At 37.9% G+C, this 23,615-nt stretch overlaps 1 protein-coding gene across 1 annotated transcript in view; it reads left to right on the top strand.

The window, feature by feature from the left end:
- The window catches only part of LOC102695568 (heparan sulfate glucosamine 3-O-sulfotransferase 5), an 87,669-nt gene that overhangs the window by 45,702 nt on the left and 18,352 nt on the right, over positions 1-23,615 (top strand). The window lies entirely within an intron of this gene.

Raw genomic sequence — 23,615 nt, 5'->3', positions numbered from 1 at the left:
CCACCTAGGTGTCCTTTCCAATTATCTGGAGTAGAAATTAATACTTTTAAAAGCTGCTAGTTTTTGAAAGGTTATTGCAATTTATTCTACCAGTTTCCTTTGCGCATTACAATGTATAGGTTTATGACATCGTTAGTTTCTGTCTAAGTCTTTTGGGAAGTTCAGATAAAGTGCTGAGTTTGTGAAGTAAATGGTATTCACAAATATTTAAAGCCTTAAAATGATTTACATATTTCAAATAATCTGATACACACCGTAATGGACATTTACACAATCTAGAACACAATTTAAATATTTGTTGCTATAAAGACATCTAAATGTGACTAAATCTTTTTTTAATCATTTTTTAACCACTGAAGTACTGAATTGACCAAGCTAAATAAATGTTGATTTTTTTATATTACAATTTACAAACTAAACGCATCACTTATTTCTGTTCTTATTTTTTTGTCTAAATAAATGAACAAAGAAAACTTCAGTTTTGATAAAACATTCAAGCTCGTTGTGTTCTTTACTGCTGGATTCAAAAGATCCCCAAAAGCTTTGCATATGAGGCGACCTCCTTCCTCCAGCCCTGAAGTGCAGCACCACCTGGGAGACCAGCACCAGGTATTATGTGCCAGCAGCTGAGCAATGCAGCTAATCAGGAAGAGACAAATTGCTTGAGAAATTGCTTTACCAATTGGCTTTAGGCCAACTTTAGTAATGTCATATTGTTCAAGCCGAGGGTATAATTTAACCAGGACACAGGGGTTGACCCCCTACTTACCAACTTTTATTGTCCCAGATGGGAAATAAGCTTTGTGGCAGGTAAAAGACATGATACAATGCTTAATGCATGTACTATAACACAACATGAACCCATTAACAAATCATAGACACACACGTATAATAAACTTTAATAATAATAATAAAAAACTTAATTTTATATAGCACCTTTAAAGGCAGCTTTTCAAAGCGCTTTACAGAACAACAACAACAACAATAAATAAAAAGAATACACAAGATAAAACACATTAACAATATACAGAGGAGACCATGGATGGTGGTGCTAAGTATAGTAGGAGCAGAGGGGTTAAGAATAGAACCAGTTAAGTAAAGGCTCTACTAAAGAAGAAGGTTTTGAGTCTGGATTTGAAGGAGTTTAGAGAACGTGACTCTGATATCCTTTGGGAGAGAGTTCCAGAGCTTGGGGGCATAACAGGAGAAGGCCCTGTCACCCACACAATGTAGACGGGCTTGGGGGACAGTAAGGAGAGCAGAATTAGAAGAGCGAAGGTTGCGAGGTGGGGAGTAGGGCGATAATAGTTCAGACAGGTACTGAGGTGCCAAGGCCATGCAGAGCCTTATAGGTGAGCATGAGGATTTTAAAGTCCACACGGAATTTGACAGGATGATGTACTGTATGTTTAAATGTATGATGAAAAAAAATGAGATGTATAAATAAAGCAAAATATACAATCAGTTGTGCAAATTAAGTGTCCAGGCCACTACACCCAGCATGGTGATCATAGAAATTGTTCTGACTTCTTGAATTTTAAAGATCCAGTGATTCTTTATTTTTTTTGGCACTGTAAGGGTGTTAACATAACCATGTCCTAGGTAAACCATGACAGTTTATGCAGCTTGATCTCCCTAAAGTTAAATGTGATGTGGGGAAAACCCAGAGAACTGGGAAAGAAAAGTTATCTTTCATGGCACTGTGCTTCATGCATTGTTGCACAGTCACTTTCACTTTTTATCATTTAAGTAAGATGCAGTATTTGTTCCCTTGAGTAGGCCAATATAAAATATATGATTGATTACTGAGGATTGTAATTTATGTGAATTTCTGTATTTCTGTACACGTCATCCTGTGTGTACCTTTACATGTACCTCATGTACTTTTTTTTCTTTCAAACCTTACAAAATCATCCTCAGAGCAGAATTTTTATGCTAATTATGCTTTCAAAACAAATCCTTCTGTGTATATCTTTTGGTTGTGTTTTTTTTTTATTTCTGGTTATATGAGGACTCTTCATGTGTTGTATTCAGGCGTGTTGAGTGCAGGCAAGTGGAGTTTAATGGTCGGTTTAGTGTTCTTCACACCAGTTGTTAACGTCTTATATTGTGCAGTATTGATAAGCGTATTCCCTTCCCAAAATGATGCTCAGCTCTAGACTTTTAATGGATGTTTCTCGTGGAAAAGCCATTTTAAGCTTCCAGTTTCTGTTCTGGTTGATAACTCAGCCCTTTAAGGCCCAGTGCAGGGTGTGAAGAAATTGCATCTATGATAATTATAGAACTCCAGCACTAAAGGACATCCATCTCATGTGGCTGGATCAGCAGATAAATACAGTAACTTGATGCAGGAAGGGTAAAGTGGACTCCTTTTCTGACACTGTGGTTTTTCATCAAACCTACCGCCATTTTTGTATGCAGTTACGGTATTTGAAAAATAATGAAGGTCTTTGTTAATTTTATTCTGAGAAGATGGGTACTGTGAGCATCTCCAGCTTTTCAGTTAGCGCAAGGGAATTTAAGTATTAGTTTTATTCTTTTTGATAATTTGGCCCACAATCCAATCGAAGTTACTTTTAAAACAAAACAGGTTAAATTCAGTGTGAGTTTTTCACACATCAGTGTGCTTTAAGGATTCAAGGTGCTTTAGTGAAGACAAGTTGTTTGCTTTTCACTTGCAGCACAAGCGTCTTGATTTATAATAAGATATTGTATAATGTTTACCACGGGGAGTTTGAAAGCCGTTGAAGCCGTATTGCCTTAAGGCATTTATGGGAAGAGGTGAGAAGCACACCAAAAGTAAAGATGTTTATTCGGAATGATACTTGCATACCTACAGAGATACATACGTTTAAATATTGTAGTCTCAGTTACAGTTCTGGATGACTGAAATTAATACAAGCTTCAAGGAATTTCAGATTTGTATAGATGTGAAATACTGCAATGAACCAATTCTATATTTTTAATAGTGCACACAATTCCCAGTATATGCTGTGTTACAAAGATCAATATGTAATAGCTGAATGGAAAAATGCAAGCAAAGAATGAGTGTTTATGACTTGTACAGGTTTTTAGTAATGTATACTTTTTTGAACAGATAGACTATGTTCATAATTTACTTAATGGAATACTGGACAACTAGGTCTACAGACATAATATTGAGTTAGAAAAAAATATGTTTATTAACATTGTTATCTATAATATACTATATAGATGGACAATTTACATATGTACATCCCAACAAATATATGATGTGTGTACTAGAAAGTTGCAAACCATTAAATTTGTATTCTGTAAAGCTAAATCTGATACAGTCGGTGACATGTACCAGAAAATATGCCTTATTGTATTTAGCATAATAGTAAAAACTTGGATCTCTACATACAGATAAAATATATATTCTGACCAATAGAGATACAACAGTGTGTCATTGTATCAAGTCAGATTCAACAACACGGCTCCCACAACCCCACATGTGCAGTACTATGTGTTTAGAAAAAAATAGCTTTATGTAGAAAGAAGCTTTTTAGTGGTTGTCTTTTTCTAAACTGTTCTTTGTCATGTAGCAGTAGATCTTGCAGAAAAGGACCAATTCAAGCACGGTGCTGTCATCACATGATTTATCCTGGTACGCACCGAATCATAAGAAATTTAGAATTATGTGTTGAATAAGTTCAACAGTTCATTGACTGAACAGACAAGTCTGACTGATTTCCAGCAACCAATATGGTTTGTCATACAATCTCCTCCCAAATTGGCAGCATGCTGATTTGTTATTTTTTATTTGGTGTTAAAAGAATTTCATATATAAATTAGGTTTATTTCAAATGGGTAAAGAAACAATTTTATTTCCTCTCTTTTGCAATTGAAGCTGTGCATTATAGGATTTTACATAACCTCTACTGTATTTTTGCCTCTGCATGATACAGCATACTTTAATAGAGAATCTTTAGCTTGCTATGCAATACTTCCAAATGGGTTTGGTAATGTAGTGTAAGCATATAATATTATTGATTGTCATTTCGTCCTCTCAAAACTGATGTTATAGCATTTCACTCCTGTAACATTGTGCCATTTCATTAGTTTTGTGGAATAAATTATGACAGGGTTAAAACGGAAAATCAATACATAATATGAACATACGACCTAAAAAGAAACACAACATGAATCTATAAATACACTATATAAACAAAAGATCGTGAAAAGGGAACACAATAGTTTGTGAATAATGTTATTTTGTCCTTGTCCTTTTCTTACAGTGTTTCATTATAATCATGCTTATTAAACTATGCAGTTATTTCACCAGGTGAAGGCAAGTATTTCTAGGATGGTAGAAATGAGTAAACATGGATTGGAAAATTTCCATTCCACAAGAAAGGTGACAAAACAGGCCTAAGTTATTACAGATGGATAGGATGGCAGGTTCTGACGAGACAAAAGATCTTGTCTGAAGTGCCTGACCCAGAAAGCTGACCACTCACTAATTGGTCAAAGTAGTGACGGTATGAAACCTGCACGCTGATAACACCAGGTTGGAGTCAAATGACGTCAAATCAATTAAAGTCAAATCAAAAGTCTAGAATTCAGTTCAGGGGAATTTTAGGCCCCTTGTACAATTAGAATACCTTGTACAATTTTCGTCACCACATTGTTAAAAAATATTGCAGCTCTGGAATCAGTCCAGAGAAAAGCAACCAGGGTACCTGATCATAGAACAATGTTCCCTGCCTCATGTTCTCTCAATTTAATTTATAATTTATTACATAGTTTAGTCAGTGTTTTGGTGTTTAATTTGGTTGTGGGTTTACATGTTTTCCATGAAAGCAGATATATATGCCCCTCAAAGGTTACTTTTTAATGCTTGGAATGTCTATCAAAATCTTTAAGCCACCTCGTCATCGAAAACCTCTTTTTTAGGTACTTAGGTTTAAAATGTCAACAGCGTAAAATAAGGATGAAAGATTTAAAGATCGCAAACAGCTGTAAGACAGTCTGTGGAAGGTTTGGTTTGGTGTGCAAAAAATTAGTTTACATTTTAAGAATAATGCCATATTTAGGCTTCTGTCAGAGAAGGGCATCTGAAAAGAAAACAACATGGGGAAAAAGAAAAAGAAGGTACTGACCGGCATTGCTCATTCTGAAGGACGTTTTCTAGTACAGCTCCAGGCTGGAGAAATACCTTTACTTGGCACTATGATAGAGAATGTGTTTGACAGGATCATGTTATATGATCTCTATAGCTTTAATGGGTTTTTACAGATGGACTCCAGAGGTACATACAGTACACAATATGTGGTTTTCTCAAAATATGATTTGTGGTTTTGGACTGTCCTTGCTTTTCCTTTATCTGTCTTGCCTATGGTGAGGATAAAAATTCATTTGTAATTTGTAGCATTTCCGCACTTAATTCAAAGGCCCGCCCATCGTGTTTTACTTTTAAAGGCTATTTTCAGTAATTTGCAAGAATGAAGAAAAAGTTAGTTCAGGTGGGGAGCTGGGTCAGCATGCGTGGGCTGCAAAGGAACAAGCAATAGGTTTATTCCATGCAGAACAAAAGAGAAGAAAGAAAACACAACATTTCGGCTGTGGAGCCTTCTTCAGGTTTTAGGTGTCACACCTGAAGAAGGCTCTGCGGCCGAAACGTGTTTTCTTTCTTCTTTTTTGTTCTGCATGGAATAAACCTATTACTTGTTCCTCTGAAGAAAAAGATGTTTATCCTCATAGAAGTCTGTGACTGTAAGCATAACAATTAGATTTATAGCTTTTTATTGCTAAATAGAATAGTTTATCGTTTTATATTGAGCTTTACTGTGCAATGAAAATATCTGTTCTGTGTCACTACAGTGTATCAGTCTAAACTAAGCTTTCATACTCTGCTGCTTAAAAGAAAAGCTTAGTTAAAGAAGCATCAGAGATTCAGTATGTTGAAGTCGTCATGGTTTCCTGACTGCATCTCTTGTGTCTCAGCACACATTCTTTATTATTGGCAGTACCTACAGTCTCCCTTAAAGAAGTGCCAAAGTCCCTGAATATTTATTAAACCCAATTTGTGTAAACCTATAATAACCTCTTTTAAGGGTCATTTGGGATGTTTCTAAGTTAAACAGGTTTTTACAAGCGTTTGATAAAGCCATTTGGTACTAAAGAATCTGGGGTTCTCCATTCTGAGGAACAAGAGTGAGGCCAACTGACACAATGCACTACATTGCGTTCGTAATTTCTAATGAGCTACTCTTTTCCTTACCTGTCCTTGGGTGTGACTTTGTCTCTTTCCCTGACAGCCGTTCTGCTTACAAGGAGTAATGTGTCTGTACCACAATACCCCTACAGATACAGGCTGTGGTTGTTGTGTGCTAAATCTCACCAGTAGCCATACATCACCTTCCTGTGACTACTTCCCTGATGCAGAGTGAGAAATGACCCTGTTTACACAATTCCTCCAGTAAGTGATTAATTTTGCTGCTCATATTTCTAGTGACGTGTCAGCAAAATTGGTGCTTCATGGGCTTGTTTTAAAAATGAAGTGACAGTTTTCTATAATATATTACCAAATTAAAGACTAGGGGTGTATATCAATAAGGAATACAAAAATCTGTAATAAGATTACAAATTCAGCAGGGATTTCTGATTCACCCATTAGTCTCTAGCATTGTTTTTGTAACCACCAAACTGTTGAGTTTAATTTCAAAACCAAAAATAAATGATTTTCTTTTTAACAGTCACAGTTCTGCAATTAAAATAATTTTCCATATATTAAATGGTGTCATTGTTATTGTTAGATCTTATTTTGTAAATTTGTTCCTGCTGCATCAATTACATTTATGTGCTTTTAAAGTATTAGCATTTTAAAATACTAATTGTCTCTGTACTTTTGCAAAAAGCATGGCTGTTCTAAAAACATTGTTAGAACAAGCATCATGGTGGTACTGTAGATATTTAATAAAGTATCCACAAATATTCAGATGTAAGGAGTTTACATTGGGGTTAGTATTGTCACTCTTATGTGTCTACAGTATGACTGCTTTATTAACATTCTACAGAACCTTCATTTGTAATAATTTCATCATTAATAGAATATCTATTAAAATCTCATAAAAGTTAGTCTCACATTCCTAGTTAATTGAATTGTATGGTCAAAGCAATCCATGCATAAATAAAAATAAATCAAGAAAGGTAATATAAATTATGGCAGCATTTCCCAATGAAATCGGTTTATCCATCCAACCAGGGCACACACAAGCACAGACACACTCACACTGGGGGCAATGTTCCCAGAAGGCATTGAACCTACCAGTATGTGTTTTGCCTATAGGAAACCAGAGCACCCAGCAAAAGCCCATGCAAACACTGGGAGATCATACAGTACAAACACCATGCAAGTAGCATCCCAGGAACTCAACCCAGGATCCCAGCTCTGCGAGGCAGCAATGCGAACCACTATACCTCAGTCGTACTGAAAATCTGTATTTCAGATCAAAAGATGAATGTGAGGTAAAAGTGTAGAATTTCAGTTTTTGTTTCTTGGTATATTGTGCACACGTGTTTAGCCATATTAGAACAATGTCATTTGTTGTCTTAATCCCTCCACTTCAGGGAATAGGAATCAGAATCATAACAAATGGCCTTATCTCCTTTCATGTGATTAATCCTGACTCTTCTTAAGATAAATTGTGCAAAACATTATCAGGTCATGTTTATCATCAAAAATATCATCAGAACCTGTTGGTGTAAGAAAAATCGTGTCCTTGGTATTGTTTCTGCATTGGTGAAATGTGTGTAACAAACACAGCAGCCCAAACCTTTTGTGGAATGCCATTCAGTGCAAGATGTCGAGATGCTTATGCATTGTGCAAATCCCATTTCTATACAAGAATGCATTAATAAGTTCTACCATTTATCTGCAAAATGCCACAACCATCAACTGCACAGAAGAGGGGTAGGTGAAAAAGGGAATGTCACAGCAGGTGGTCGGATGTCTTATTGTCATCATGTCTACCTAGAAATCATTACTAGCTGGGTCTCAGAACAGACGAATTAGTTACAGAACAGTCTGAAATTGTTGAGACTGATGGCCTCAGCATTGACAGGTCATTCCTCATCAATATCAACCTGCTCAAAAACACTGGGCAGGAAAATAGACCGTCCTTGTTCTTGTTCTCAGAAGATGAGAACATGTCATTTTCTCTAATAAATCATGGTTTCATCTGAGCTAATAGCTGACTGTGCTTATCAACATCAGGGAGCATGATTAAGACAGAACTGTGTTTTTGAACCAGTAAAATCTAGTAGTAAATGAGTGATAGTGTGGAGTCCAAATAATGCAGAGTTTCAATGAAAGCTTAACCAGACAGCTTAACTGGCTAACTTTGTTCAGTGCAGTAGAGGGATCTGGAGTGTTAGTCTTGAGTTAGGGTAACAGCGTGATGTAGCAGGAACCAGGACATGTCAGGCCAGGCGATGTTTTCCCAATCCTCCATTGTCCAGTGTTTGTGTTCCTTAGCCCACTGCAACTGTACCTTCTGGTTCTTTGCTGACAGGAGTGGGTAGCCATACCCCATCCGTGACAAGGCAGGACAAGTCGTGTGTTCTGATGGGCCTCCCCCGGCACCACTGTTGACCTCAGCTGTTAGTTGACTGTTACTCTGCACAAGATGAGACCCTTTCTTCAACGGTCTGTTTCTGACCACAGGGCCGCTGTTGGCTGGATGGCTGATATTTGGGTGGTGCCCCGTGCTCGATAAACCAGTGACACTGTCGCTCGTGAAAGCCCGTGATACACTGCTCCTGGCCCGTCTAGTGCCCACTGCCATGCCCGTGACCAAAGTCACTGAAATCTTTTGTCTTACCCATTCTGCCACTGAATTGCTCAAACACACGATCAGTAGGTACCTGCCCAGCCTGCTTCAAATAGTATGTCTGAGCACTAAATGACATGGGAATGGCAGGTGTACCTAATATACTTGCCACTCAGTATATATTTCCATTGTCTCAAAATTATTTAACTCATGGAGCTGTTTTAGTTGCCTTTTCGTGTATATTTCAAATATATCGCAATAGATTTGGTTACATAACATGTAGATTCTAGGCAAAGACACCAGAATAGTCAACAAAGGCTAAAGGTTTTCATATTAACTAGAAAAAAGTATTAAAATAAACATTTTAAATATAAAACAATTAAGTTCAGGTTATATTTTTATTATGATCTAAAATGTTGTTACTCAACTAATACTTACAGAATTTCATTTTGTTTTGAAGAATAAATCAATGCCTCGATAGTCACCTTCAGGTGACATTTTTTTCTTTGTACAGGTGATATTTTATCTATGTTTAAGTCAGTTTTTATATAGATCAACACTGTTTCCTTTTAGCTTCTAGTAATGAGCATCATTATGCTTTAATGAGGCTGTGCTGCCAGGCTATTGAAATCAATATCTAGTTTCTACCTCCAAATGAACATCAGTTCTACATGTTTTCAGTATCTAAATGCATTAGAAAATATGGCAACAGCTTTGAATTTAGCTCATTCAGAGGTCTGTAAGCTTCAGAATTACTTGTTACACTTTCTTTTTCCTAGGCTTAGCACAAATTATAGGTTCCTTTTTTCCTTAGTTAGGACCCCATTGGCTCTGATAGTAAATTACTGTCCAACTCTGTCCCTGCATGTCCATTGGCAATTTGTCAACTTGGACTTCAGTTTTACTTTCCTTTATTGATCCCAAACCGTCTATGTAAATGGGTTTCTGTTCTTAAATGAATTCAAACCTTTAAATAAATTACAATAAGCCGTTGAATAGGCCATAATCTTTGTGATCTGTTACATCTCCGTTCTTCCACAGTTATTTTACCCTCCTGCCTATTTTATGGGATGTTAAACAGGTGCCAAACAAGTCATCTTACAAGCTGGTTTGATTGAATTTTCTAAACAAGAACCTTACTGCTTAACTCCTTGGTATTCCAGAATGTACTTTTATACAGGGGTTGTAGTAATATGTAAATCGCCAGCTGATGAACGTACATGTCCCCCAGAATATACAGTAGTATCAGTGGTATAAAACAGCTCATGAGGAATAAGAAAACATCAAACACAGACTTTAGTTTGATGTGGGAGTGAATCATGTCTACAAAACCAAATAATATCCAGGAATGTCCTAATAACATCATAAAATTACCAACAATATATGTACATTACAAAGCAAAAGCAATGTTTACAGCCAGCACTAAAGGTGCTGCAGTTGCCTTTCACCATTCGGCAAGTCTAGCCTGCCATGCTACATTTGAGTTCATATTAAAGGACAGCTTTGTTGTGGAGGTCACAGGGAAAATGGGGAGAGGTCAACTGTAGTTCAATTTCAGAGCACGAACAAAATGATATATCAGTATAACACCTCTTAGCCGACTGGACCACATGACAGAATGCAGCGACAGAATCTTTGTTACATGATGTTAAAGAAAAAACAGACAAAATGCAGACAAAAAATTCTGCAATGCCAGTAATTCTGTATTGCCACTATTATTAAAATCAGATATTTGTAAAAATGCTAAAAGCTACAGTATATTCTTTTGGTTTGCTGTCACTCAAGCAAAATCTAAAATATAACCTCCCTGTTCAAATAAAATATTTAGGAGTGAAACAAATTTAATTTGAATCACCTGACATGATCAAAGAACTAACAAGTCAGTGAAAAAAGCTTAATTAATTCCTGATGTAAAATAGCATTTGTGTACTACAAGCTGATCTTATCAATTCTTACCCTCATAAAAATGAAATGAAGTAGGAAAGATTTTAATCAGTGTTTACATAAGTGTGGTGCAGGGTATAATTTCTGGTAATTTCAGCTGAAGATAGAACACACATTCCACCTGATTTTCCACCTACTCTGGTTATTTTTCAGCAAAATCACTTCCTCCTTCAAACAGCATGTGAGAGGTCCTGAAAAGAGATCTGTAGTCATTGTTGCTGTCTCACGTGCCACCTCATGTCATAACATCAGCATCATCACTAAGCCACATGGGATGCTCTCAACTCCACAGAACTATGAAGAAGCATTAACTTTGGCAGTACCTTTTATGTATAAAACCACGCTCCAAAAAAACTAAAAAGAGAAGTGTGTATTTATAGATCCTAACAAATGCAAGAGAAAATGAATATGTATAAAGTATTTGGCGAGACTGATCTAGCTGGGAGAATGGCAGCCTCTCCCAGACTGGACAGCCAGCCCAAGCCCCCCTCGCTATTGTGAGGAATGAGCTGGGGAGCCTGCTGCAAGGGTATAGACAGGAACTCGGGGGCAGGAGGGCACGTGAAACAGATAAATCCCTGCTGTGAGACTAATATGTGTAGGCGAGTAGAAATGTGAGAGATTAGGATCTAAACTTCCTCTCAAATTCCTGTTATAACTTATATTTATTTCCATTTTGTACTTAAATGGAGAAGTTAGTTGTTATAGATTGTATTACTTTTCAGTGTGCAGTTTGTAGTATTTACATCCAGAATTCTTAATTTGGGACCACTGAACATTTGTCAAGGCACAAGATTTGGGGCAGTTGTATCTCCTTTGCTTTTATGTAACGAACAGTTCTTTCCGGACCCTATGCGGACGACACAATCCAAAGAAGTGGGGAAACACTGGGAAAACGTCATGCAGGAATACGGGGCTGAAAACAGGGGGGCCTGTCCAAGGTGCGCTGGTGCACGGGGGAGGTGTGGCCGAGGCGAACAATCCAAAAGAATAATCCTTAGAGAGTATCCAAAACACATGGGTAAGTCCAAAACCAGGAGATCCATCAAAACAAGGAATTAAAACCAGAAACCGGGTCAGAACCGGCAGACAGGGAACAGGAACGGGAACAGAGATTAAAACCTTAACGGGACCAGGCGCTTCCAGGTCCCGGACTCGCACGGTACGGAAACCAGATGCAGAGCCCGGATGAGTGTCAGCGCCTGGCTTTTAAGGTGGGCTGGGAATAGGGATCAGGTGCACAGAATAAAGTCTAAAGTGAAGGGCTGGAGCACCCTTAAGGAGGGGGGACTATAATCGTGACATTTTAACTGACTTTGTCTCAAATTGCATCCTAATAACTGTGCCCAGAATGCCTGATTTGGTTACCTTGCACTAGGAACCTGTAGGGGAAGCTATGAGCTACTAGGTATGTATGAAATCAATTATTCATATAGACTATATACAGTATACGTGTTTTTATTCCATGTTACATGGCTTTTCAATTCCATCTGCATGGCTTCACTGGCAGGACATCTTTCTAGTTTGCCTACCTAATGTGGCAGTATTAATAATTAATAGTGGTAAGTGGAGCACCTAAGCTTTGAATGTATTGCTATTCCATTGAAGTCCCTTCTAAAAAAGCAGAAGTCATAAATGCACTTACAGCTCTGTGCGATTGAACAGTACACTGAACAAGCTTAATGATCGTATTTTGTAGTTCATAGGTTGGTACTTTTGTATGAATGCTGATATGCTTGTAAGAGAGCAGCTGTCTCTCTTAAGTTGTATGTATCGATTTTTATCAGCTGGGTGGATTTCAGACAGTTCTAGAAAGAAAATAAGTGCAGGCATTTGCACAAGGGTATGAGAGTGAAATCGGCTGTGGCACATTTTCATTACAGCTCTCTGTAAAGAGGTTAAGAACATAGGAGAAGTCACCTAACCATGGTGTCGGGCTAGGCACAGAGAGACCAGTCTAAATGTTAGGTCAAACCAAGGTCATTGTACAAAGAGTGCAGGGACCCTGTAACTGGGATTTAATGGGAGTAAGTCCACCGACACCACATACACACACACTGCTGTGCAAAAGGCTTAGACAACAGACAATCTGTGGTTATAATATGTGTATGTTATGAGCATACATATCAAGAACTGTAACAATTTACTCAAACCTGCCACTATTGTCATCTAATGTTATTACAATATTATATTAATAGAGATGTGTTTGGATGACAAGAAACGAAGACTCCCATTTTGTAGTCTTTAATTCATATTGATCAGGAGCCTCAAAAACCTGATCATAACAAACCAAGGTCACAAGCAGCCAATATGAAGTGTTTCAGTAGCTAATCAGTCACCCATAGTGCTACATTTTAACAGGCTCATTGTCACCTGTTCCTTGTCAACATTATTTGTTTCTCTATACACATCCATAACGGTATAAGGCTAATTGTGTGCTGCAAAACACTGGTTTGCCAGGATGCGTAAAAATTGGCAAACACTTTGATAGAAGATTGCCATAGAATTATACTTCTGTACAAAGAAGGAAAACAATGAGTAAAAGGCAATCAATGCAAAATGTCTCATGTTTTTGCACAGCAGAAAGAGAGACCTTTAGAGACGATAGACAAGATATTGTGAAATTCTAAACTTGAAATCAATAGAATATATAACTTTTTTGAAGTGTTTCTGATTTTTTTCCCCCTAACTTTGATCATGTCAGTTAAATGATATTCACTTTTTGGCTTTAGAAGATATATAATTTTAATACGTTGTCTAAGACATTTCCAATGCATATACCTTGGGACTCTACCTTTCCAATATTACACTTCAGATGGCAGATACTGTATCTTACCGCAGTGGTATAAGGATATACAAACCTGATTGATGCATGTGAAAAGTACAAAATACAACAACAAAAAACAAGAAATTAACAATTCCTCCAACCCACATAAACCCCCTTACCCGTCCCCATCAGTGGGATGTCTCCTAAGTTCATATCTGAGGACCCTTAAAATACAGTCAAACATGTACAATAGACTCTGATCAATAAGGCTTTGACTGCATGAGGAGCAGCACTTCAAAACTCTACTGTCCCCCACTACTGTTTCCTGTAGAAACCTGCAAAGATGTGACATTCGCAAAACTGTTCTAGTCACCTCCATCGTCTGTCTCTGACCACTGCAGTGAGTGGCTTGAGGACTGCTGATGGTTTCCTGATGGTGTTCGGCCAGTAGTTTCTTCATGTCAGCCACAGGCACTTGGTCTGGAAGGTGTCAGTCTTCCTTGAGATGGGCTTGGTCACTTTTCAGCATTCAAAACGGTAGAGCAAAACACTGAACCCTGAGCTACTTTTGAAGCCTTTACTGGCTGCGATCCCTTCCTTGTGGAGTCTATTACAGCTTCCAATCTGGAAAACAGCAGTTCTTGGTGTCAGAAGATCTGCAGCTGGTGTGAAGATTTCCTCCCTACTATCATCAACAGAAGTCCAGCTGCCAGATTTGCCCCACTTCCATCACCTCTCATAGTGTTGGCTTCTGTTTCTGTAGCAGTGGGTTTTTTTATGGGTAGGGTTGCTGGCCCTACACTCAGCCCTCCTGTGCTCCTCTTTAACCTGGGCTTGGGACCAGCTGTTACCTTGAAGGAGACTGCCAGGCAGAGGTATCTGTTGGCCAGGGGCCCACCTACTGTAGATGATCTTCCTGTTGTATCCCACCTTGCTTGACATCACAGGATCCATGAGGAAACTCCAGTGTTTGCGAATATCACAAATGCATAATACACACTGTATACATTTGGTGTATTTTAATAATTATATACTTTTTTTATTTTAAGCTGTGCAACTACATTGGATTTTTGATTGTAATGCCTTTAAAATACTTCTGATTGTTTATCTTTTTATATGATTAAAAAAGTCTTTGCTCTAATGTTCACAGAACAAACTCAGAAAATGAGACTCTGGAGCAGTGAAATAACTGGACTGTACAAAATGACCTTCTCTGTTCAGTCACAGTATAAGACTGATTGCATTCTGTTGTTGTTTTTTTTGCTTAGATAGTAGATTTTCTTGTCAAGTTAAATAAATGCAAAATAATTATCATTGCTGTCTAGTATTAAAAGAAAAATCTTTTACATTTTGCCTTATACATGAAATCAATTATTTTGCAAAAGAATAAAATGGATTTAAGATGCACTGTACTTCTGGCTTTTAGAAATGATTTACCCTGCAGAGAGTTGATTGATTTTTCATTAGCTTTATATCAAAGGGGCAAAGGGACAAAGCCGTGACACACACTGTGCTCTGTTTACAAGAAGAAGAATGAAATAAAAAGTACAGCACTGAGGTGAATTAGTGCTTTGATATGCACTTCCTTTCACGATTGTTAAAGAATATCTGATTAATAAGAAATAAGGCAATGATCGTCTTTGTACAGCACTGTGATCGTATTTACAATTTAAATGCAAATAAAGCCCGAAAATGAAGTATTTGCGATTCGTATCGAGCAAGCACTGAATTTTCTGTAGAAAAATTATGATTCTTATTTGTTTTAGGTTTCTGTATTTGTCTTAGCTCAGACTGTATGTCATTTTGTTAGCTGCGAACTGCACTAATACCGTGTAATTCTGTTCAAGTGATATTGGAAGTTTACTAGTATTGATATCTTTACAGAAATTGCTACCATAGTCTTCGGATGATGCATGGGTTGAGCGGTTTAGTTAACTGGGTTATAGTGCCAGCAGATGTAATGGCCTTTGTTTCCACAGTAACACTGTTGTTGAGCTGACACTGGGAATAGTTTACCCATACCCTGGGGCCTGCTTCATCACTCTTGTGCTCAGCAATCATCTGCACACTCCAGGAATAAATGTCATAGATCTGTAGGCCTCATTTCTCCAAATTCAGCTGTATTTTCCATATTCAGATTTTTGATCATCTATATCTAAAATACTACTAAGAACACATACTCCTTTGTTTTGATGCTTGGTTTTTTTAAGTATGTAAACGCCATGTTCAAAGTCCCACATACCTTCCTGCCTTGATTTCTACATTCGTCTGATGAAAACAATCACCCTGTCAGTCAGCTGCATTACTTCAATTAAGCAATCTTATGCTACATCCAGCAGTTCTTCAGGGTGTATTATACTATCTGTGCTGATGAAAAACTGCTGTGTAATAATCTTTGGATGTCTCAAAACATACCCTTTATTATTGCTTAAAATAAAGATTTGTTGCATTTTCACAGAATCCCAAAGATCTGTGCACATTACAGGGGACCTACTTAATTCACCTCAGAAACTGTAGGAAGGCCAGATTGTACAAATTCAGCCTGGACACCTGTACTATGAACCCTGCTCTTATGAATAGCAGTATGGCTTATCTGATGATAAGTCAGAACCTCTTTTTAGCATCTCATACGAGGGATGGCACCTTCAATACTTCAGTGTCCCTGATCACCATAGTAGGGCATTGGTGTGGACATTCTTGTCTGCTGGGAAAAAGTGCCACCTATTGGTCCACAAAAACACCTACAGCAGTGACATGGTGTTTTGTAGAGCTGTGGCTCTCAATCCTGGAGTTGAAATATTGTCATGTCTGCTGTATTTATTTATACTGAGCCTTTAATCCCTGCTGCTAACTCATACCTGTAACAGATTTGCTTGCTGGTTTAGACTTTTTCTGCACTCTGCCCTTGATTTTATTTTAAATACACTAATTAGAGGGCATTGTATGCCATATACTCTGCACAGAACTTTATGTAACTTTTTCTCATTTGGCAAAGAGAATTTCTTTGACTATTAAGAATTTCCTTCCTTATTTCTCACTACAAATGTCTTAAGTGATTAATCATACTGTAGCACTGTACTGTACGGTTTTAGAAACAAAGGCCTGAGTACAGAAAAAAAGCGTAAGCAAACAGAACAATTTCTGGCAGCAATTAGCACTGGTGATTAAAATCCCACAAGTCCAGCAGACACTAGAGTATTCCAGGACCAGGATTGAGAGCCACTGCCTTAGAGAAATCTTGTTCCACTACTAACAAGGTCTTGCTTTCCAAGATCTGACAAGAGCAAGATACAAGGAGATAAAGTAGTTGCAAAGCACAGAAATTAATATAAGATAAGATCACTTTATTGGCCATATACAATGTCTTACATTTGGAATTTTTCTTTTCGCATACCCCAGCTTGCTCTCCATGAGACAGACAGACAGGGAGAGAAGGTGGGGGTCAGAGCACAGGCTCAGCCATTGTACAGCACCCCTGGAGCAGCTGGGGTGAAGGGCCTTGCTCAGGGGCCCAACGGAGTAGGATTCCTCTGCTGCCCACGGGATTCGAACCGGTAACCAATCATATTATGTTACCATCATTTGGTTGCTTCTGTTTTGGCGTCTTTTGAGCCAACAGCAATATACATTTTCCTTTTTCTCTCTCAAAGGAAGGTGGAAGGATTCTGTGCACACAGATTTGACTGTTAAGGAAGGATTGGGAAATCCGTGTCTGAATTGAGGTCAAACAAGCTATGTTTAAGCACAACCTGGTATGAGCGGTTCAGAAGACCTGATTCCAATCAATATAAAATCCACCAAACCATAAACAACAACCAGTTTCTTCCTGAGTGAGACAGCTTTTGACACATTTTTCAAATCATTGCCTTTTCCCTAATGCTAATTTTCTACTTCAGTAGGAAAGGCACCCTTCTGTCACAGCACGAGCATCGTGACGTTTACTATCATAACATAACCCATCATTTTATGCACCATGTGCCATTCCACAATGTTAAATCAACACACTGCATATTGCGTTAGTTTGTAATTTTCAGTTCATGTTACTGTAAAAGGTCCTGCAGAAAGAGCCTGAGAACAGAATGGTTTAGGCCAGGTGTCTGTGTGTAGGCTGTGTGTAGCTCTTGATCATTCAGTAGAAGTCAGAAGAACTACAGTACTCAGGAGGCCAGGATATGCAACATAGCCAGTGGACAGTTGGAAAGGTCACTTTGTCATTGTGGGTGGGGCTGTGTGTACTGTGTGTGAGGGCAGGGTGAACAAAGTGACTGGATCTCCTGAGCTCTGAAGAAGAGATCATCCTGGGGTGAGATTTGAAAGTGAATGAATTGAGGCAGTGAATGCATGGATATACACAGCATGGAGACAGCATTGTTTAAAAAAAGAAAGAGAAGGTGAAAGTCTTATGGGCAAACTTAATATTTATGTTTCGAGAGATGAGTAGGTAGATGGTATTCCAAACCTACGTTTCAGGATTGTTGGCTTTAGACGGAATTTCCAGTCGCTGTTACTATTAGATCATTTTCTGAACGCATACCAATAGTGATTTTCTTACTCACAAAAAAAACATTTTGGGGGGTTTGATTAAACACAACCATTGTCACTGACGTAATATGTTTTGCAAAGCACAGAACCCGAATCTAACAATACTATAGTTAAAGCATTTCCTTTTAGAAAATGCTGCTGTCTGCATGGTTCTCTCTACAGATTTAATAGAAGCACTTCTGCAACAATTCCTGCTTTGAGAAAGACATGGACTAAAGAAAACCGAGGTGTAGAAGGAGATTTACATGTATAAGACTCGAGTGACATACTGTAAGCAGCCAGAAAATTAAATAATGCTGAAAATCATATTGAGCTTCAGATAAGATTGTTTTTTGCTCTTCATGTCATTAACTTCACCTCACTCAGATCATGTAAATCTTCTTTTATTACTGCCAAGACTTTTGATAATGTAATATTTTCACATTAAATTTGACAGTATTCATTTGTTGACCCATCTGTTTCAGTCAAGGGCCTTCATTTTCCAGGAGACAAAATCAGTCTTGAATTTCTTCATGTTTGCTTTTACCATATCTTTGAACTGCTTCTTCCGGCCTCCTCTGGAGTAATAGCTCTGGCCAGGTGAGGGAAGAGATTCTTCTTTGGGAGCTGGGAGTTTGACATTCAGGCAGCATGATCAGCCCAACACAATTGATGGAAGATGATCATCGCTTCCGAGCTTGTGGTGCCTATGTGGGAGAGAGCAATGTTGGTTGGTCTTCCCTCCTACTTGATAGGTAAAATCTTGGGTGAAAACCAGCATAGGTAATACAATTCCAGTACTTTCAATTAACGTTTTTATTATTGTTACAGCTTTAGGCAACCAGGAAGTATCTCTAAGGGTTTAAAACCAGTTTGTGACACCTGGCAGACTAAAAACATCTTGCTTCAAAGCAGGGGGGGATGTTTTTTTTAGATGTGGGAGTTCCCTGTTCAAAGCAAAAACAAATTGTAAAGTTTACCTTGGTTTACCTACAGTAGGTAAGTTGTGGGTTAATGATAGTCAATGAACAGTACGGAAACATACCATATAAGATCACATTAATGACAAGAAAAAAACAAAAACAAGACAAAGAAAGACAACAGGAAGCAGGAAAGAAGAGGACAAAAGAGAGAGGAGTGGGGACTTGAAGCTTGCGCCAGGCGAGAGCCCCTACTTCATGATCATCCAAACAAAACCTGATTGGAGCTCAGTATTTGAACCTTGCTGGAGAGAGCTTGCTGTTCTGTGTTTTTAGGGAACTTTTTAGGTAAAAGATACCTCGGTTAGAGACATCTTTCCTGCTGAGGGTGCATTAATAGAATAGGAAGATAGGCTCCAATTTATTCTGTGACGTCCGGGGTGCAGAGAGAGATTTAACTGTAGGTTTTATTACATTTGTTGAGAAGGCAGCTGATCTCTTACTTGGCCTTTGTAGGCATTATTTAAGAGTTTTATACTTAGTAGAAGTCTGGGGGTGTTTCAGGATGAATGTTAAGCCTCTGAAATGCATTATCGGTAAATACTGTACATATAGTAACTTGTGTGTTGTATGTTTTATTGTGTGTAGTGTAGTTTGTGTCTTGCCATTGTACTAAATATTTGCTTAACCAAGTGTGCCTGCAGTATTACTCTTTTCACCAGTGCTGTGTCAGAGAACAAAAAGTTCACTTGCCTCTAATTGTACCAACCGCCCGGGTGTATTCTGGAAAAATCACTTAAAAGTTATGAATAATTATTTCACTTATTGACTAAACCACTTGGTCAATCTCTGATATTCACCATTTTCATAACCCCCATTTGTAACAGTATGTTGTCCATGTCTGAACCCCAAAGAGAAATAATGACTCTCAGTAGGTCATCAATTTATTAAATTTTTTGTGACCCTCAAACACGTACTTTCTGCTTGCCAAAGCCTGAACCTCTAGATTTTAGGTGTTGCTTTATTTCTTCCAGCCTTCTGTGAAAGATAGCCCCCAAAGTATGGGAGGTGCTTTATATTCTTAAACACGCATTGTGTGCATTTAGAGCTTGCTGATTGAGCATTTTGGTCTCCTGCCTGTTAAATGTAAGTCTCATCAACTCATGTGCCGCAGTAAATAAGTTGACAATTGTCTGGAGGTGCATTTCAATTATCAAGGCACATAAAGCAGCATCATCAGAATACTAAACCTGGATGAAAAGCATTTGTGGTGGTTTTTGTGTTGGACTCAATCATTGGAAATTAAGAACTTTCCCATCTATTTGGTAAGTTGTCTCCAGCAGGGAGCTTATCAAATGGAGCACAGCATAACAAACAACAATTAAAAATAGAATTTGAGCAATGACACACCCTTGTTTGACTCTGTGATAGAAACTGGGCTCTGTAATAGATACATTTATGAGGTTTACTCCACAAATATCTGCTGAAAATTGGAGGACATCCATACTTCAGGGGGGTCTTACTGTGTGCCTCATAAAAAAGGCCTTTGTCTAGTCAACGAATTCTAAGTAGAGAGGTTAGTGTTGCTCCCAGTATTGTTCCTGGAATTGAAGCAAGTCAGCCAGTCAGCCATGTGTCTTGAGGATCTAAACCACACTGCAACTCTGGGAGATGTTCTTCAGACAGATATGATCATAAGGAACTAAAGGAATATTATGCATTATTTTCTTAAAGATTATTTTCTTCGGTATTTGAAACGGAAAATTTGGAATAACTATTCTATGTATTTCTGCATTACAAGCAGAAGTAAAGCAGATAACTTGCTTTTTACTTTTTCAAGTCAAATGTAAAGGTTAGTTTAACTGTGACCTCTTAATAAGAGTACAACGGGTCATTACTGGTTAGATACTTTTAAAGATTAGGTTAAATTAGCATAACCCGTACTGTAGGTGGCAAGATCAAAGCAAGAAGAGATAAGCCACCTGAAAACTTAAAGAGAGCTCAAGTGGCTACAGTACATACTATGTCATTGGGGTCTATTATCTGCCTTTTTCAAATTGATTTTTTTATTCTCTGCTTGTGAAACATTGACTCTACTAAGCACTGGAGTGCAAAATAACAGGAAGTCAATGTTGTGCAAATTGCAAAGAATGCTGTGTCATGCTCATGTGTCTGTATCCTGTGCCCATACCCACATTTAGCTTTTAGGTTGTGAATTTCTATTTAGTTTTTGCAGTAACAGACCTATTGCAAGCAGAATAATGATTCTTACAGTACTGTATATTTTTGTCTGAACTGACCACAATAAAATGTCAGATATTGGTATCCATTTGTTGGTCAGAATACCCAAATATAGACATAATACCAGGCCATGGAAAAGGTCAGGACGTGAGTTAAGACTTTTCCAGGTGGCAGTCTATGGTAGATGTGCCTTTTGTGTGGGCAGAATTAAACATGGTAATGTCAGATGCTACTATAGGCTGGGCTGTCCTATTTGCTTATAATCCATACAGCAACAAACTCTTCTGCAGCAAATGGCCTCAATGGAGATAGAAAAAAACACTTCAGATTCTATGGTAGGCAGAGCACAAATCCTGTCATTTGGGATCCCAATAAATCCATGTGCTTCAGAACACATCACATATTCAGCTTTCGTCTCCCTGCATCTTAATGGTTTAGAACAATTAGAGCAGTAAATGCATCACTGCAGTCTATAGAATGAGCTTCCTGCAAGGTTTAGCAAGATTAAGACTAACAGCCTAGAAATACAATGTTTCAGTGCATAATTAACCAGATGTCACCAGAAAGAATATGCTAACAAATTGCGGCAGATTTCGACAACTAAACGAAATGGTTACATTGTAATATATACTGTACAGTGTCCTCCAAAAGTATTCGAACACCAAAGTCAAAACTGCTTTGCTCTACAGTCAAGCAATTTATATTTTGTGCAGTGAAATTAATATGGATGATTTAAAACAATTTAATACACCTTTTGTTTAAAGAATAATGTTTGCAGATGCATAGATTTGGTCATGCTAGAACAAAAATGTGCTTTCTGTTCAACTCCATAATTTCAAGTGACCATAAGAATTCGGGCACTAAGTAGTGTAAATGCCAGTATTTGGCAATAACCACGCGAAGCCTGTAAGCTATTAAGATCACCAAACTCTCAGTATAATAGATAGATAAGACTTTATCATTTGAGATGCTTCGCTGCAGCCACTTTTAAGTTCTTCACTATTCTTGGGCTGTCCTCAATTCGTTTTTTTTCAGCATGTAAAATAATGTCTCAAATGGATTTAAATCTGGAGATTGACTTGACCAGTTTAAGAACTTCACACTTTTGTCTGCTGAACTCCGTAGTTGCATTCGTCATTCACTTTTGGGCCATTGTCATGTTCCGTAGTAGAATTGCCCATCATTATCAATAAAGATGAGTGAGCCAGTGTTAATGGTGACCATGAAAGCCCAGGACGTGACATGACCTCCACCGGGCTTCCCAGCTGAGATGATGTTCTTCAGAGAATCAGCAGTTTCAATCTTTCTCCACACTTGAACCTGTTCGTTACCCCTGTTGTGGTACATCTTGGTCTTATCTGTCCATAAAACTTTGTTCCAAGGTTCTTTGTTCTCCTAGCTCATCTTTGGGTTTCCAAGCAAACATTATGTCAATTGCTGATGAGTGCAATTTCTGCGGAGTACTTCTGCTGGTTCAGTGGTTTGCGAACCCTGGAATTTGAACCCTTTGTTCTCTGGAGGTAGTTAAAGATCTCATTGAGAGTTGTTTTGTGGTTTTTATGTCATTAACTGCAGATATTTGTCTTTCTTCTTCTGTATTTTCTAAATTGTTTGTTTTGCCCAGTTTTTATGTCTTGTGTCTGATTGGATTTTTCTTTTCTTTCTGCTTAACGATTAACTTTGCTTTAACAGAAGGTACTTTGGTTTTCATTTTGTTTTTGACTTCAGATTCCAAACAGTGCTCAGAGACAGACATATGGGGTGTTGATAGCTTTTTACTGAGTGCCTAATTAGCCCAAAACAAACACCTGACCAACATGAGTCACCCTGTCAGCCATATGCCCTAATACATTTGCTCTTTCAGATTGAAGCAGGTCTGTACTATCAGTTCATGTAATTGACCCACAAGAACAGAACTAAATGAAAAAGTACTTCATTATAAATAAAATAACTTTTTTATTATTTTTTATTAATACTATAATGTTTATTAGAGTTAATAATGTTAATAGTGAAACTCTAGACTTCACTGTACAGATACGTTTAGAAGGATCTGCAGGAGCCCTAGTAATTGCAATAGCAAACATTTTGGCTCAGAACAGATACATTATTTTAATGGGGCCTTTCCCTGTCTGGCAGGTCTAACAAGTTTTCTTTGTTTTTCAAATTCTCTCTAAAGAAGCCCATTGTGGGCTTCAATATGATTGGTTTTAAATGCATTTGTCAGAAACTTGTGGGAAAAATAACAGGGCGAATGCTTTTAAATATTTTAAATGTTCCGTTTTTAAAACATCATGTGATGCTTCAATCATTTTGAGGCATCAGTCAAGACCATGTTGATAACATTAGGATCTCAGCAGTAGGTAAATTGTTTTTCTTCAACCATGAAGGTGAACCAGTTTTGCTACTGTCTTTTTGCTGCCATTGCAG

The sequence above is a fragment of the Lepisosteus oculatus genome, chromosome 2, assembly GCF_040954835.1.
Source record: "Lepisosteus oculatus isolate fLepOcu1 chromosome 2, fLepOcu1.hap2, whole genome shotgun sequence".
In the NCBI taxonomy this organism is placed as follows: Eukaryota; Metazoa; Chordata; class Actinopteri; order Semionotiformes; family Lepisosteidae; genus Lepisosteus; species Lepisosteus oculatus.
This window is presented reverse-complemented; position numbering and strand designations above follow the sequence as displayed.